Here is a 14,711-nt window from a genome sequence, read left to right as displayed (position 1 = left end):
AATGATTTTAAATTTTGTTTGGGCTGGAAAAAACCCCAGAGTTAAAATGAAAGTACTTTATGATGCAAAAGAAAGAGGAGGTCTACAATTACCAAATTTTAAATTATATCATGATGCGGTATGTTTGGACTGGTTAAGGGAATGGTTGTCATTGAAGCATTTGAAGTTATTAGCACTGGAAGGATACAATAAACTATTCGGATGGCATGCATATCTATGGTATGATAAAGTAAAAGCAGACTCTATGTTTTTACATCATTACGTAAGAAGAAGTTTGTTTGCTGTATGGAACAAATATAAGAAATATATGGAAGAGTCTATACCAATGTGGATTATCCCTGCAGAACTAGTAAATCCAAGAACAGAATATGCAGGGGAAGACTGGTTGACATATAAAGAGATTCTTGAGATAAAGCAGAACAATTATTTGCTTAAAGGTAATGATGAATTGCCATTCCAATATGGATGGTATCAATATATGCAGATAAAAGACTTATATGAGAAAAACAAAAGGAAAAATGGTTTTAGATTACAAAATTCTGAGATTGAGAACTGTTTGCTTCAGGGGGGGAAGAAAATAATTTCTAAAATATATAAGATATTACTGAAGTGGTTTACGGAGGAGGAGGTTGTTAAAGTTCAGATGGTCAAATGGGCAATAAATTGTAATAGGGAAATTTCAATGGAAGCTTGGGAAAAGGTGTGGGAAAATGTAGTTAAAATTTCAGCATGTACCACTGTGCGGGAAAATGTATATAAAATGTTGTATAGATGGTATTTAACACCGAAGAAGTTGGCCAATGGTAATAGCCATATGTCTGATAAATGTTGGAAATGTAAGCAGCATGAAGGTTCATTCTATCATATGTGGTGGACTTGTGATAAGGCTAAGCAGTTCTGGGGGGATATAGTAAAAGTTATGTCAGATATTTTACAAAGGAATATAAATAAAACCCCGGAATTGCTGTTATTATGTATGAACCTAGAAGATTTTGATAAAATGGACAGAGTTATGGTGTTTTATATGATCACGGCGGCCAGAATGTGTTATGCACAGTTGTGGAAGACTCAGGAGATACCATCTATGGAAGATTGGATTTTGAAAGTTTTGAATATGGCAGAAATGGACAAATTAACAAGGAAATTGAAAGAACAAGAAGAATTGGAATATACATTAAGCTGGGAAAAATTCAAGAAATATGTGGAGAAAAAGTGGGACATGAAGGGGAAACTGTGGTCTTTGGAGAATTAAAGGGGAGATAGAAACTTACTTAAGGTCAAAAAGGGGTATATTTTATTGTATTTTATTGGATTAGTATGGAGTTATAGTGTTATAGTAATAGGTATTTAAGGAGTAGTATGTTACACATATATATGTATCTTTTTTAGTTAGTATATTTAGTAGTACTTATTATATACTTATATAATTTTTATATTTTTAATTAAGATAAGCAATATAGTAAGTGTAGATAGTTAAGATGAGTAAAGAGTTTGGATTAGTATGCATAATATAGATATACAGTATAGACTTTAAGAATCTATATGATATACTTTTTAGATTAAGTTGGGTATGGAAAACTGCTGGGAGTCACTAGAAAAGGGGGGGAAGGATGGGGAAATTGATATGGGGTAGATAATGTTAATGATTTCTGTGTATGTTTGTGAACCCATCCAATAAAAATTTTAAAAAAAGCATTGTGACAAGGAAGTTGGTTTCTTTTTCGTGGACGCTGAAAAAGCATTTGATAATCTGAACTGGGATTTTATGTTTGCCACTATGGAAAAGTTGCAAATGGGAGATAAGTTCATACAAGCAGTTAAAGGAATCTATAAAGACCAGTGTGCAGTGATTGTAGTCAATGACGATTTGACTAAAAAATTGAAAATAACTAAAGGTATGAGACAGGGTTGACCATTGTCTCCATTGTTGTTTATTCTGATTTTGGAAATGTTGTTGATTCAAATACGAGAGGATGAAACAATTCGAGGCATAAAAATAAAGGAATTTTCCTACAAAGTCAAAGCATTTGCGGATGATGTAATGTTAATAGTGGAGGATCCAATATACAATATGCCAAAAATACTGGACAAAATAAAGGAATTTGGAGATTTAGCTGGATTTTATGTGAATAAAAAGAAGTCGAAGATATTGTGTAAGAATATGACAAAGCAAAAACAGCAAGAATTGATAGAGATTACAGACTGTGAAGTAGCTGACAAAGTGAAGTATTTAGGAATTGAGCTGACTGCGAAAAATATAGATTTATTTAAAAATAATTATGAGAGATTGTGGATACAAATAGAAAGAGATCTGATAAAATGGAATAAATTAAATTTGTCATGGTTGGGAAGAATAGCAGCAGTGAAGATGAATGTGCTACCACGTGTGATGTTTTTATTGCAAACAATTCCAATCATTCGGGTCTACAAACAATTTGATAAATGGCAAAGAAAAATTTCGGACTTTGTGTGGGCAGGCAAGAAACCTCGTGTGAAAATGAAGGTGTTACAAGATTCGAAAGAAAGAGGCGGCCTGCAATTGCCAAATTTAAGATTATATTACGAAGCAATCTGTTTGGTTTGGTTAAAAGATTGGATAACGCTAAAAGACCGTAAACTGCTGGCTTTGGAAGGATATAAAAAACTGTTCGGATGGCATGCCTATTTGTGGTACGATAAAGTTAAAACGGACTCTGTTTTTGCATCACTACATTAGAAAAAGCCTTTTCACAATCTGGAAGAAATATAAGAATTATGTGGAAGGTGGTATTCCCTCATGGGTAGTACCATATGAAGTAATAGATCCGAGGGCGGTTTATAACGAACAACAATGTCTAACCTATAAAAAGATAATGTCGACGGAACATAAAATGTCAAAAATTAAAACAGAAGAAGAGTTATCTTCTCACTATGGATGGTTCCAATACAGGCAAATAAGAGATCTTTACAACTCGGACTGTTCAAAGGGTGGAATAAGATTGGAAAATTCGGAATTAGAAGAAGTGATTCTTCAAGAAGGAAAAAAAGAAATTTCGGAAATTTATAAAATACTTTTAAAATGGTTCATGGAAGATGAGACAGTTAAAGTCCAGATGGTGAAATGGGCAATAAATGTTCATAAAGAAATAACAATGGAATCTTGGGAGCATTTATGGAAAAATACGTTGAAGGTTTCAACTTGTACCAATATTAAAGAGAATGTCTATAAAATGATGTATAGGTGGTATCTAACACCAAAGAAAATTGCGCTAGGAAATACTAATATGTCAGATAAATGCTGGAAATGTAAGAAGCGTGAAGGATCATTATATCATATGTGGTGGACTTATGAGGTAGCTAAGCAATACTGGGGAGATATAACTAAAGTAATTAATGAGGTTTTGCAAACCCAAATAAATAAGAACCCAGAATTGTTGCTGCTGAACTTGGGAATGGAAGATGTTCCAAAGCAGTATAGAATACTGTTGTTTTATATGACTACAGCAGCGAGACTTTTATATGCGCAGAAATGGAAAGTGCAAGAAATACCGACCATAGAAGATTGGATATATAAATTGCTGTACATGGCAGAAATTGACAAAATGACAAGAAAACTGAAAGATCTCGATCCAGGAGAATATATTGCAGATTGGGGGAAATTGAAACAATATCTAGAAAAAAAATGGGATGTGAAGGGAGGATTGTGGCAGTTTGAGAACTATTAATTTGTGATTTTAGAAATAGAAGAGAGAAGTAACTTTACCATTAATGGGAATATTTGGTTATTAATTAGCCTAAGCTAGTAATATTATTAGTTTGACTTTATTAAAAATACTTAATCCAATCAATGATGTAGACAATAGATATATTAGTGGAGACGATATAGTATATATAAAAGAATTTGAATAGGCTTAGATTAAGAGATACAATATATGTATGTTTTAGAAGAATATAGTAGAAAATAAGTTAAGTAATAAGATAGGTTAAGGGTTGGAAAGCTGTTGGAAGTCTATAAGGAGGGGGGAGGGAAAGGGCGGGGGTTGAAATAAATTCAGTAGGAGGGGGAATGTATGTATTAATGATGTATTCACCAATAATTTTTTTTTTAAAAAAAAACAGCGGGGGGGGGAGTTTTTAACCCTGTGACGAGCTGCCTCCCCTCAGGGAGGGGACGTTTTCTCTCTCACACACACACGCATGCACTTAGAGCAGAGGGGGAAAAAGTTTTTTACCCGTCCCTGCCTCCAAATAGAGAGAGAGAGAGACACCCCATCAACAAGTTTCAGCCAGCTTTTTAAAAAAAGCAAGGATAGAATCCACCATCCCACCCAATTTTAAAAGCAAGCAGCCAGTCTTCCAAAAGCATATTTTAAACAGGAAGAAAGTAAAACTAGGATCCACACGGATCCTTGTGGATCCTATGGTTTTTTAAATAGGAAAAACACAAATGAAACATCAAATCACATACCAACTTCTTGCAAAAAGCAGGCACTGGGCTGAGAAGCCAAGAGGAGAGAGATATCTCTTTTCAGTTAACTCTTTCAGCACTGAACGAACTCAGGAGAGGAGCGCAAAACAGCTTGATCTCAAAGCAAGGGGTTTTTGAAAGAGTTAACACTGAGAAGAGCTTTTCCTCGCTAGAGGAAATATTATCAAGTTTCAAACAGAGCTCAGGCATTCCCCTGCCTCCGTTGCCAGGGGAACAGATTGTTGGCGCCTGAATGTCTAGCTTCCCGGTCCTATCACGATCACCCTGGAGTCCCGACTGCTGGATCATTTGCCGTGGAAGACAACGATCCACCAGGTCACGATTGGGATATTGCCATTATCGTGGGGTTTTTTTTTATCATAATCCAGATCGTGCCCATCTCTACTTCTGAACCTCTTCATGGTCTACTGCAGACCTAAAATGGAGCTCAGGGCCCCATTAGATAAAAAGGGAGTGTATAAATGAAGAATATAAATACATTCATTATTACTGTGAACAACTGGTATCATTACAACTTTCATAGCCTCACTTTAAACTTACTGTCTTCAGTACATTTATGAAGTTGCAAAGTTATGACATATTTGGCTGTCTGAAATTGCCTGTTGGAAAAATAGTATATGCAGCAGAAGGGTATAGTAACCTCAGACAAATAACCTATTTTTGCCTGTTCATTATAATAAACTAATTTAAATGTTCTTTTTCTATGGTGACTTTTGTGAACTTTGGGTTATCTTAAGAATTCACGAGCATGTCTGTGTGATGGATTTGCAGACAGTTCAGATTTCTCAGCAGACTCTTTTTGGACAGCTGAGGGAGAGAACTGTAATGTATTCTGTTGACTAATAATGACACATTCTTGAACAAAAGGCAAAAAATATTTGTACAAGAAGTTCTCTAATACATTTGGCATGCTTGGTAGCTCAAGCAAGGAGACTTGACTAGAGAAAAATAGTCTCATTTCTGGCCCCTGAAATAAAAATTCTTTATGATTATACTTAATCAGGAATAAATGTACGATGAATAATTGTATATACAGACACTTCTTTATATATATGAGAAATTATATCCTTCTCTGACATATTATTGAGTGCCAGTGTTTCACAACAATTAAACTGGTGTTACTTGGGGTTTGCTACATGTTAAAATATTAGTGCAACTGGAAATGATTTACTGTAGGGGTGAAAGATTTTGAATTCAGAGTTGTGCACTTTATCTTCTCCCTTTGGAGCTCAGACTCTGTCTGCTATAATAAATGCCTGCCATCATTTTGTGGAAGCTTATCCTCCTTGCATGATAGGGTGATACCATTATAAAACTTTGCAAAGTGTTCTAGAATATGACATACTAGTTTTTCATAGTCTAAGATGGAAGTAGAGTGGGATTTTTATCCTTTTTATATGTTATCATGCTTCTTTTTCACTCCCCCTTCTCCTTGTCATATATAATAATGCCACTGAAGTTTCTGGAAGTGAAAAAGCAATTGGACTTTTCATAGAGGCCGACTGGAAAGCCAAAACAGCCTGAGAAAAGGGCCCATTCCTGTGGTGGAGGGAAGGAGAAAGAACTAGCTGGAAGAAAAGATGTGTTGTGGCATTCTCCTTGCCTGCCCAGCTAGCCACACTCTACCACAATTTGGCTTGGCTGTGCTTTCCCCATGTGTGTGTGATGCAGCAGAGCAGTGCTCTCCTTAGTGTTGAGCTGGCTGAGGGATACTGGAGAAGCTGAGCAAAGGTAACAATCAAGGCCATCACCTTACTAGGAAAAGTCCAGGTAGCCATAATGGCTAATCAGCTGTTGACTTTTAAAATCCTCAGGGCTTAGAAAGTAAGAAGTTAGAATCATTGACAGTAAGGAGCAGGAGCAGAGTGAAGTAGAGGTGCTGGGCAGAGGTGCTGAGGTCTGGGATGCAAAATATGAAGAGGTCCGTAGGGTTGCCATGTCTGGCTTGGGAAATTCCTGGAGATTTTAAGGATGGAGCTGGGGGAAGGAGGAATTTGGGGAGGGAGCTCAGCAGGGATACAATTCCATAGAGTCTATGTTCCATTTCTGCCATTTCCTCCAGGGAACTAATCTCGGTGGCAATAACCAAGCAGCTACTTCACAAGGGGGGAAATGCTCAGCATGGTACTATACTTGCAGTGAATCTCTCCAAGAAACATTTGTCATGAATTCACACTGTTTGGGAGGGTTGGGGAGGTGTGGGAATCTTAGTTGGATCAAAATGCCATTCTTCCAAGACTGGCAAGTCATGTAACCATCCAGAATGTGGCACATTTCATCCTAGATCTGACACACAGGCAGCTGCCACGATGGCCTGGCAAATCTCACCCTTGACATCATGGGGAAGTTTCATCTCATCTGACCTCTTTGAGACCTGACTCTATAGGTCCTCAGCACTCTACTCATAAGCTCTCCACTCCAGCCTAAAAGTGCCAATTATAAAACACATGGTTCTGCCAAAGCATTTATTGGCCAGGACCTTTTTGGAAAGAACATATATACATGCTTTGTAATTGTTCAAAAATAAATCCCTTCCAGAGACAACCCCAAAATATGGTCTAGGAGGGTGAGAGCTCATTGGCAGAGTCCAGCCACCTTTTTTTTTACTGTGTGTGCATTGTACTTTAATCGGTGACCTGCCTAACCTACTTCCAGGAGGTAGGTATCACTACCAGACAAACTTTGTATGTTTTAGTTAGTCAGAAACTGTTAGAGCGAGTGTTAAACTACGCTGCGGAATTAAACGCCGAGCTGGTCAGAGAGGCAAAAGCTTTATTTGAGGAAGTTACATACTTGAGGGAAAGGGGGAGAGATAGATCCTAGCTATCTGACTACATCTTGCAGAGACAGAGAAGAAGTGTGGCAGGAGAGAGAAGAAGCAGGATATTGCCCTGTTTAGCCCAATAGGAGACAAGACAAGGAAATGACCCCCAGGAAACAAGAGAGGTGCTACTCTCACTGTCCTAACTAAGTGATCCTTGCTGCCCCCTGCGTGGTAGGCTCTTCTTACTTCTTGCTGCTGCAGTACACCAGACATTGTTATTTCTAACAGAAACTGCATTTTTTTGTTATTTCTAAGATTTCTGTTTCCCATCCCAAATTCCCATTTTCATATTTATGTGTGCTTAGCAAAAAAAAAAAAATTCAATTAGATCTTTATTTTTGAGTGACTTGCTGTGCTGCTTTCCGTCATATGCCATTCATTATATTCCTCTGCCAAAGATCATGAGAAAAAGAAGATTGTTTGGTTTTTTTGTGGGGGGGGGGGGGGAGGAAGTTGCCAGTGTCCTTTTAGGGGATTTTCTCCCTGCCTTGAACCCCAGGAGCAGACACTTGGGTCAACCTTAGATCATGTTCTAGGTGGTGACAAATGTTTGAAGCATTGATGCATCCAAGCTTGTTGGGTGACATACTTAAAGCCATTTAACCATCAGCTCTTAGACTGGGCTGTAAGTTCACTCTTACCCCTCCCCTTTCTGTAACATCAAAGTGATATGATCAGGATCTCATGTCACATATAACTGAAGGACAAGATGTTTTCAACAATGTTCTCAGCTTGCCTACTGAGGACAGGCTTGGTATAGAGATGTAGGGTCCCTTAATGAATACTCCATGAGGCCCTGATCCCAGAGAAAACATTCTTTCTCCTGGAATGAAATCATAAACTTCTCAGATCATAGGCTGAGAAGAGATGAGTTTCCTTTATGGAGACGAATGAAAGATGGAGATGACCATATGCCCACCCACCTGGAAGGGGCGAGATAGATGGTTATTTGGTTATCCTGAGTTATGCCGTAAAGTTTTCTGGGACATGCACCTTAATTTTATTGGAGAAAGGGTGCTGAATAGCCCCCCTCCCCCCTGCTTTTTGCTTCCTTGTAACAAATTTGGAGCTCCACACTTGAAAGGAAGACCTGCCTATCAAGTTAAATTGGGCTTAGATTGGGGTTTCCAGGGCAACAGCAGGAGTTCAGACAGAGTTCAGGCAATCCCTGCCTCTGATTGCCAAGGGAATTGATTGCAGGTGCCAGATTGTCTGGCTTGATGAACAGAAACTAACGAGGCTTGCAACGACCACCTGTTCGTTAAGAATGGGGCCTCATGAATAGCTTGTTCGCGAACAGGTGATTGGGCTGTTCGTAGCTTTTTTTAGTTCATATTGCTCTTCGTGCCCATCTCTAGTGCTGAATAGTATATATGGGACCCACTGCACATTTCATGATAGGGCAAAGTCTTACTGGAACAGGAAAGTCCCACTGAGACCAGAAATTTATGACTGGGCTACTGACAGTTAGCTGTCCAGGGAGGACGGTGAGTGTGAAGCAGTTCACATACACATGCACACTCAGAGCCCTTATCTGTGACTTGAGCTGCGGGTAGAGAAATAAAGAGCAGAGCTTGGATAGTGGTGGCTAGCAAAGTAAGGAGAGTGAGGAAGGAGGGCGAATGGGGGGGGAGTCCTTTCTCATGCACACAGATTGTTTTATAAGGCTAAGGGGAAGAGATAAGGATTTGAGAGAGAGAGAGAGAGAGAGAGAGAGAGAGAGAGTATATATAAGCAAGCAATGGAGAATGCATTGAGATGAGGGGGTAAGGTTTGAAGAAGAAAGAAGTCTCCAAATAGGTAAGTGAGAAATTTTGAAGCAAGGGAAACTGTGGATCAAGGAACTAAGTGGAGAGCATGCCACTAAGTGGAGAGTACGGTCTCTCTACCATTTGTACCCTACCTTTCTCCAATTGACACAGTACAGTTTGTAGCTCTTCCATCTTCCATTTTATCATCACAATAATTGTGTGGGGGAGGTTAAGCTTAGCAAGTCACTAGCCCAAGGACACCCAACAAGCGTTATGGATTTGGACCCTGATCTCTCAAGCTCTGATTAAACACTGTGCCACACTGGCCATGGCAGAGAGATTAGATTAGAAATGTACTAATCAGCCAAATCCTGGGCTGCAAGGCTCCAATTTTAAAGAAGATGGATCAGAGTTGAAATTCAAATATATTAAATAGACATATTCCATTATGCTCAGCTCATTTCCTCCCCCCTTGCCAACTCATTTCATGGGAGTAATTCAAAACAGTTCTCGGCCATGAAATATCATCCAGTTTCTGAGCTGAAAAGCAAACATCTCATTCAAATTACAGCCCTTTGAAAAATTATACTAATTTGCAGCCCCCTTTGTATCAGTTTTAATCTTTAGGTATAACTTCCACTGATAAACAGGTTTTGTAAGTTTTAGAACACAATGAAGTTAATATACTTTTTCAGATTTTATGTATTCTATTATTGTCAGAGTAAATTTAACTTAATTATAATAATTGTGTAAAATTAGCCATACAAAAGCCACATTGCTGTTGTTTCCTCGCGTAAAAGTCTCAAATCTTGACAAGTTTTCAAAAAACAAGTTACCCTGTCGAGTTTTATAGAGGGGAAATGATTCAGTTGGCTTTCTGTAGTTTGAGAGTTTCTAAACAAAAACAAATACAATAGAAGATAATGAGTCAATTTGTGCTGCAGCAGTCATTCTCATAGAGTATTCCTCTTAGAAATCTCAAAGAGTGGTGTGTTTGTTTGGGAAATGTGTGCAGGGATATTATAAATTAACTTCCCCCAGCTTCAAGCAGTAGCCTTAGTGAAATAACTTCAACATTGGCCATAAACCACAGCTCTTCCATTTATTCCTCATTGAAGAACTTACCTCACCCTGCCATCTAACCTATCAGTATATTGATAAACCCATCATAAATATTTCAAGCTACAGCAAAGATACATATGAATATGTTTCTCCACATATGGAGAAACATATTCATTGCCTCTAAGGATTAGCAATGCAAAGTTAGCTTGCTGGACAGAGGCACAAATGACCTGGTAATTAGAGTTTAACAGCTTGAAAATGGCGATTAAATGTCTCTACTGTACTATAGGGTTAACTTCCTATCTAAATACATCTATCACTTCTTTTGTTGGCACTTCTTTATGCAATAAACATCTGCTACTGATCTTTCCTTTCAAAATATGCAAATCCTCTATTTTAGAAGCAGAATTTAGCAATACAGTATTTATGGATTAATATTTATTTAAATATAGTTATTGCTAATATTTGCTGTTGTCATTTATGTCACTTCAGCTTAAGACTTTGGTCACATCATGAGAAGACAAGACTTGCTAGAAAAGACAATAATGCTAGGAAAAGTTGAAGGCAGTAGGAAAAGAGGAAGACCCAATATGAGATGGATTGACTCAATAAAGGAAGCTGCGGCCTTCAGTTTGCAAGACCTAAACAAAGCTGTCAATGATAGGACATTTTGGAAGTCCTTACTTCATAGAGTCACCATAACTAAGAAGCAACTTGAAGGCACATAACATTCATACACAGTTTAAGACAATTTTTCACATTAGGAAGAGATATTGCTGCAGAAGGCACCTCAGCAAGGAGCAAGAAACTAGTCAAAAGTCTCTGAGAAGTATATCTGTTTGATGTACGTCTGCAAAAAGGTGTTACATTTATTTCTTTTCAGGACCACTAATCTAAAAACATTATAGATGCACACCTAAAAAGATAATGCAAGATATGGCAGACGGTATGATATGTTCCGTCTTCTAAAAATGTGGTTTCAATTACTATTTTTTTTTAAATTGCACTTTATTTATTTATTTACAAGATTTTTACCCCATCTCCTAGTGCCACCAAGATAGCTAACAAATTAAAACAAATTAAAATCTCATCTTAAAAACCATTAAATCTGTGCACAAATATACCATTACACAATTAAAGGCCAGGATTTAAAATGAATACAAAAAATAAAATCAACAATTAAAATATTGGCAATTCTTCAACTCTGTATTGGATCCTTGCTAATGCTACGTCTTTGTAAAATCCTATGACATTGTTATTGAAAGATCCTTAACACTGTATGGAAATGTCCTTGTTACTGTATGGGCATGTTCCTGATATTGATTGTACTAATCTCACACTATATAATCCGCCTTGAGTTTCAGTGAGAAAGGCAGACTATAAATTACATACATACATACATACATACATACATAAAATGCCAAGTGAAACAAAGAAGTCTGTGTTATTGCCAGGGGGAGAATGGAGGGGGGTGTTTGCTGCATCTGGGTAAGCTAACCCACAGTTCCCTCTTGGTTATACTTTTTTCAGCTGCCACCACCAAACTTAATAGGCTTTGTCTAACAAGCAGTTTGGAAACTGGTGAGCCTCTGAGAATGCACAAAGTGCCAGCAATGCACGAGAGACTAGGCACGTGGGTGAGAAAATCCTTGATATAACTGGTTCTTCATCAAAGCAAGATCTTTATTGTACTGTATTGTATTGTATATAATTCAGAGCACTGAATATGCAAGGAAGGAAACGACATGGCATGAAGGTTTAAACATAGGATTGCCATCCCCTTGCTCGGGGCGGGGGATCCCCTTATCCCACCCTCCTCCTCCCATGCCCACTTACCTGGCTGGGGGGGGGCGCACCCCAGGTGGCACGGTGTGCCCCTGGGTGTGGGGTGTGCTCCTGCGTCATGAGAGCAGGCAGTGGTGGCAGCAGCAGAGAGAAAGCAGGCGGCGGTTGCAAGAGCACGCCACTCTCACTGCCACTACTGCGGCCGCCGTGGCCTGCTTTCTCACTGTGGCTGCTGCCATCCCTGTGCAGCCGGCACCGGCAGGGACAAGGGGCGTGATGGCGGCGAGAGAGTGAGCTGTGGTGGCCACGGCCTGCTCTCTCTCTCGCTGCTGCCACCACCGCCATGCCCCTTGTCCCTGTCGGCGCTGGCTGAACAGGGGTGGCCGCGGCCACAGCAAGAGAGAGAGCAGGCCATGGCCACCGCAGCTTGCTCTCTTGCCACAGCCGCCGCTGCCCCTGTGCTGCCCGTGCCGGCAGGAACAAGCGGTTTACCGGTGGCGGCAGCAAGAGAGAGCTGCCTGCTCTCTCTGCCCTACCCGGCGTGCATGACATCATCACACAGACGCCTTTTGACCCAGCATGATGACGTCACTCCCAGAAATGATGTCATCACTCACACCAGGAGTGCACGCATGCTTTGCATGCACATGGTCACAACAGCAAGAGCACCAAGGAGGTAGGAGCCAGCATCCCAGTCTCCCGCTGGGAGACTTGAGGGACCTGGCAACCCTATTTAAGCAACTAATATGAAGAAAAAAGACATTCTAACTAACTGGGACAGGTGAGTATCAGAAGAGCCTTAGGAAATTAAACTGCCCTATCTCCTTTACTCCGATGAACACACACAAAGTGCAACAAATCTTTTAAATTCTTCCTCTCAAGAAGGATTTTCCCCACACACCTATTCTGAGTTAGAAAACATTCTATCTGTGCCTGCCATGACACCCCAGCCAGGCAGCACCATGGACACTTCACTGTGATTTTATTAGGCCATCAAAGGTTAGAAAAACAGCCATTCCTCTAGCACAGAGTGACAGAGCAAATAGTTAGGCATTTGCTGGTTTATGACTTCTTCCTGAGAAGAGATCAGCTTTCTCAGGCTTTGATTCAAAAGGTTAATTAAAGGCTACCCTGCTATCTAAAGGCCTGCTTGATATCTCTCGATCAGAACAATCTTCAACCGCTGGTTGACAGGGGACAGGCCAATCTCCCCGGGGAGAGAGTTTCAGAGTCTTAGAGCCACTACTGAGAAGGCCCTCTCCTGGATTGCCACTGACCAGGTCTCAAAAGGTGGGGCACCCAAAGCAGGGCCTTCAAAGATAACCATAGTGGTTGGTTGGGGTCATAAGGGAGTATGTTGGTCCCAAACCCTATATGGCTTTAAAGGTCAGCACCAGTACCTTGAATTATGTCTGAAAACAAACTAGAAGGCAGGGTGGATGAGCTTAGATTGGAGTGATATGCACTCCAGTCAGCATCCTGGCTGAAACATTACATACTAACTGAAGTTTTTGAACACTTTTCAAAGGCAGCTACACATAGAGTGCATTGTATTCTAGATGTAATCAGGGCATGTACCATAGTGACCAGATCTTTCTTGCCCAGAAAAGGTTGCAGTTGACTAAGCAGTTGAAGCTGATAAGAGGCACTATTAGCCACAGCTGCCACCTGCTTATCTAGCAGTAGCTCTGGGTCCAACAGTGCATGAGGGTTGCATCATACTCATGGGCTTTGTTGAAATTTTGCAGTCATTGTGGACACTGAACTGTATTTGCAGCCAAGAATCATTGTGGTCAAGAATCATGCTCCTCCAAAAATGTGATCAAGGCCATATTTTCCATAAAACATGCTGATTCTTGTTGCCATAGAAGACAAAGTTCTGCCATAGAAGACAAGGTACTACAACTACCATTAAGACCTCATTTTGAAGCTGAAAATTACTTTCAAAATGTACAGTATAATGTGTCAAAATTAGAAATGCAGCAATATGGTCAAATATTCATAGGACATTTTTAAGTGTTCAGGAACTTCCATGTCCATTATCTCGTGTGTGAAAGTAAATCCAGTAAGTGCTTTTGTTATTCACCCAAACAATCTGTTAGACATGTATTGACCCAGAACAATATTTTAGGCTGCAAAATTTCTAAAAAAACACAAAGTCACCTCAGTTCTGCCCTTCCATCTCCGGAAGTGTGCAAGGTATTTACTACTACTACTACTACTACTACTACTACTACTACTACTACTACTACTACTACTACTACATTTATAGTCCTCTCTCCCCGCAAGCAGGCTCAGATAAAATTACTATGAAATCACATTAAAACAAAATTCAGCAGACAGGAACCGTAATGTTCAAAATGTATTTGTTTGGAAATTTAGGATGTCTAGCAACTTCAAGAGAAATAATCTCAATCACCTAATCTGTTATAACATTTTAAATTTTTTTTTTAATGAAACTATTTTAATATACATTGATATTAAATGTGCTCTACCTCCAGACCTATCATATTAGTGATAGTTACTAAGTGTGTAAAGAATAAGTCTGAATATTTAATTCTTTTCGATTGAATAATGTGAATCCAATAATTTAAATTCTACGTACCATAGTTCATTTTTGTAATAAGAGTAATTCTACAGAAAATGTCTGTATTTTTGGGATAAACATTGCTTAGTTTCACTGTGCTATTTGAAAATTTGACTTTCCAAGGCATATCACCAAACTACTTCCCTTGCAGACAAGGATTTCAACTCCTTGTCTCTCCTACATGAGTTGCAGGCTTCATATCAGGGAGACAGCCAAAAGGGCACAAAAATTCAA

Source organism: Eublepharis macularius, chromosome 2 (assembly GCF_028583425.1).
Source record: "Eublepharis macularius isolate TG4126 chromosome 2, MPM_Emac_v1.0, whole genome shotgun sequence".
In the NCBI taxonomy this organism is placed as follows: Eukaryota; Metazoa; Chordata; class Lepidosauria; order Squamata; family Eublepharidae; genus Eublepharis; species Eublepharis macularius.
The sequence above is the reverse complement of the archived record's forward strand: the minus strand, read 5'-3'. Positions refer to the sequence as shown.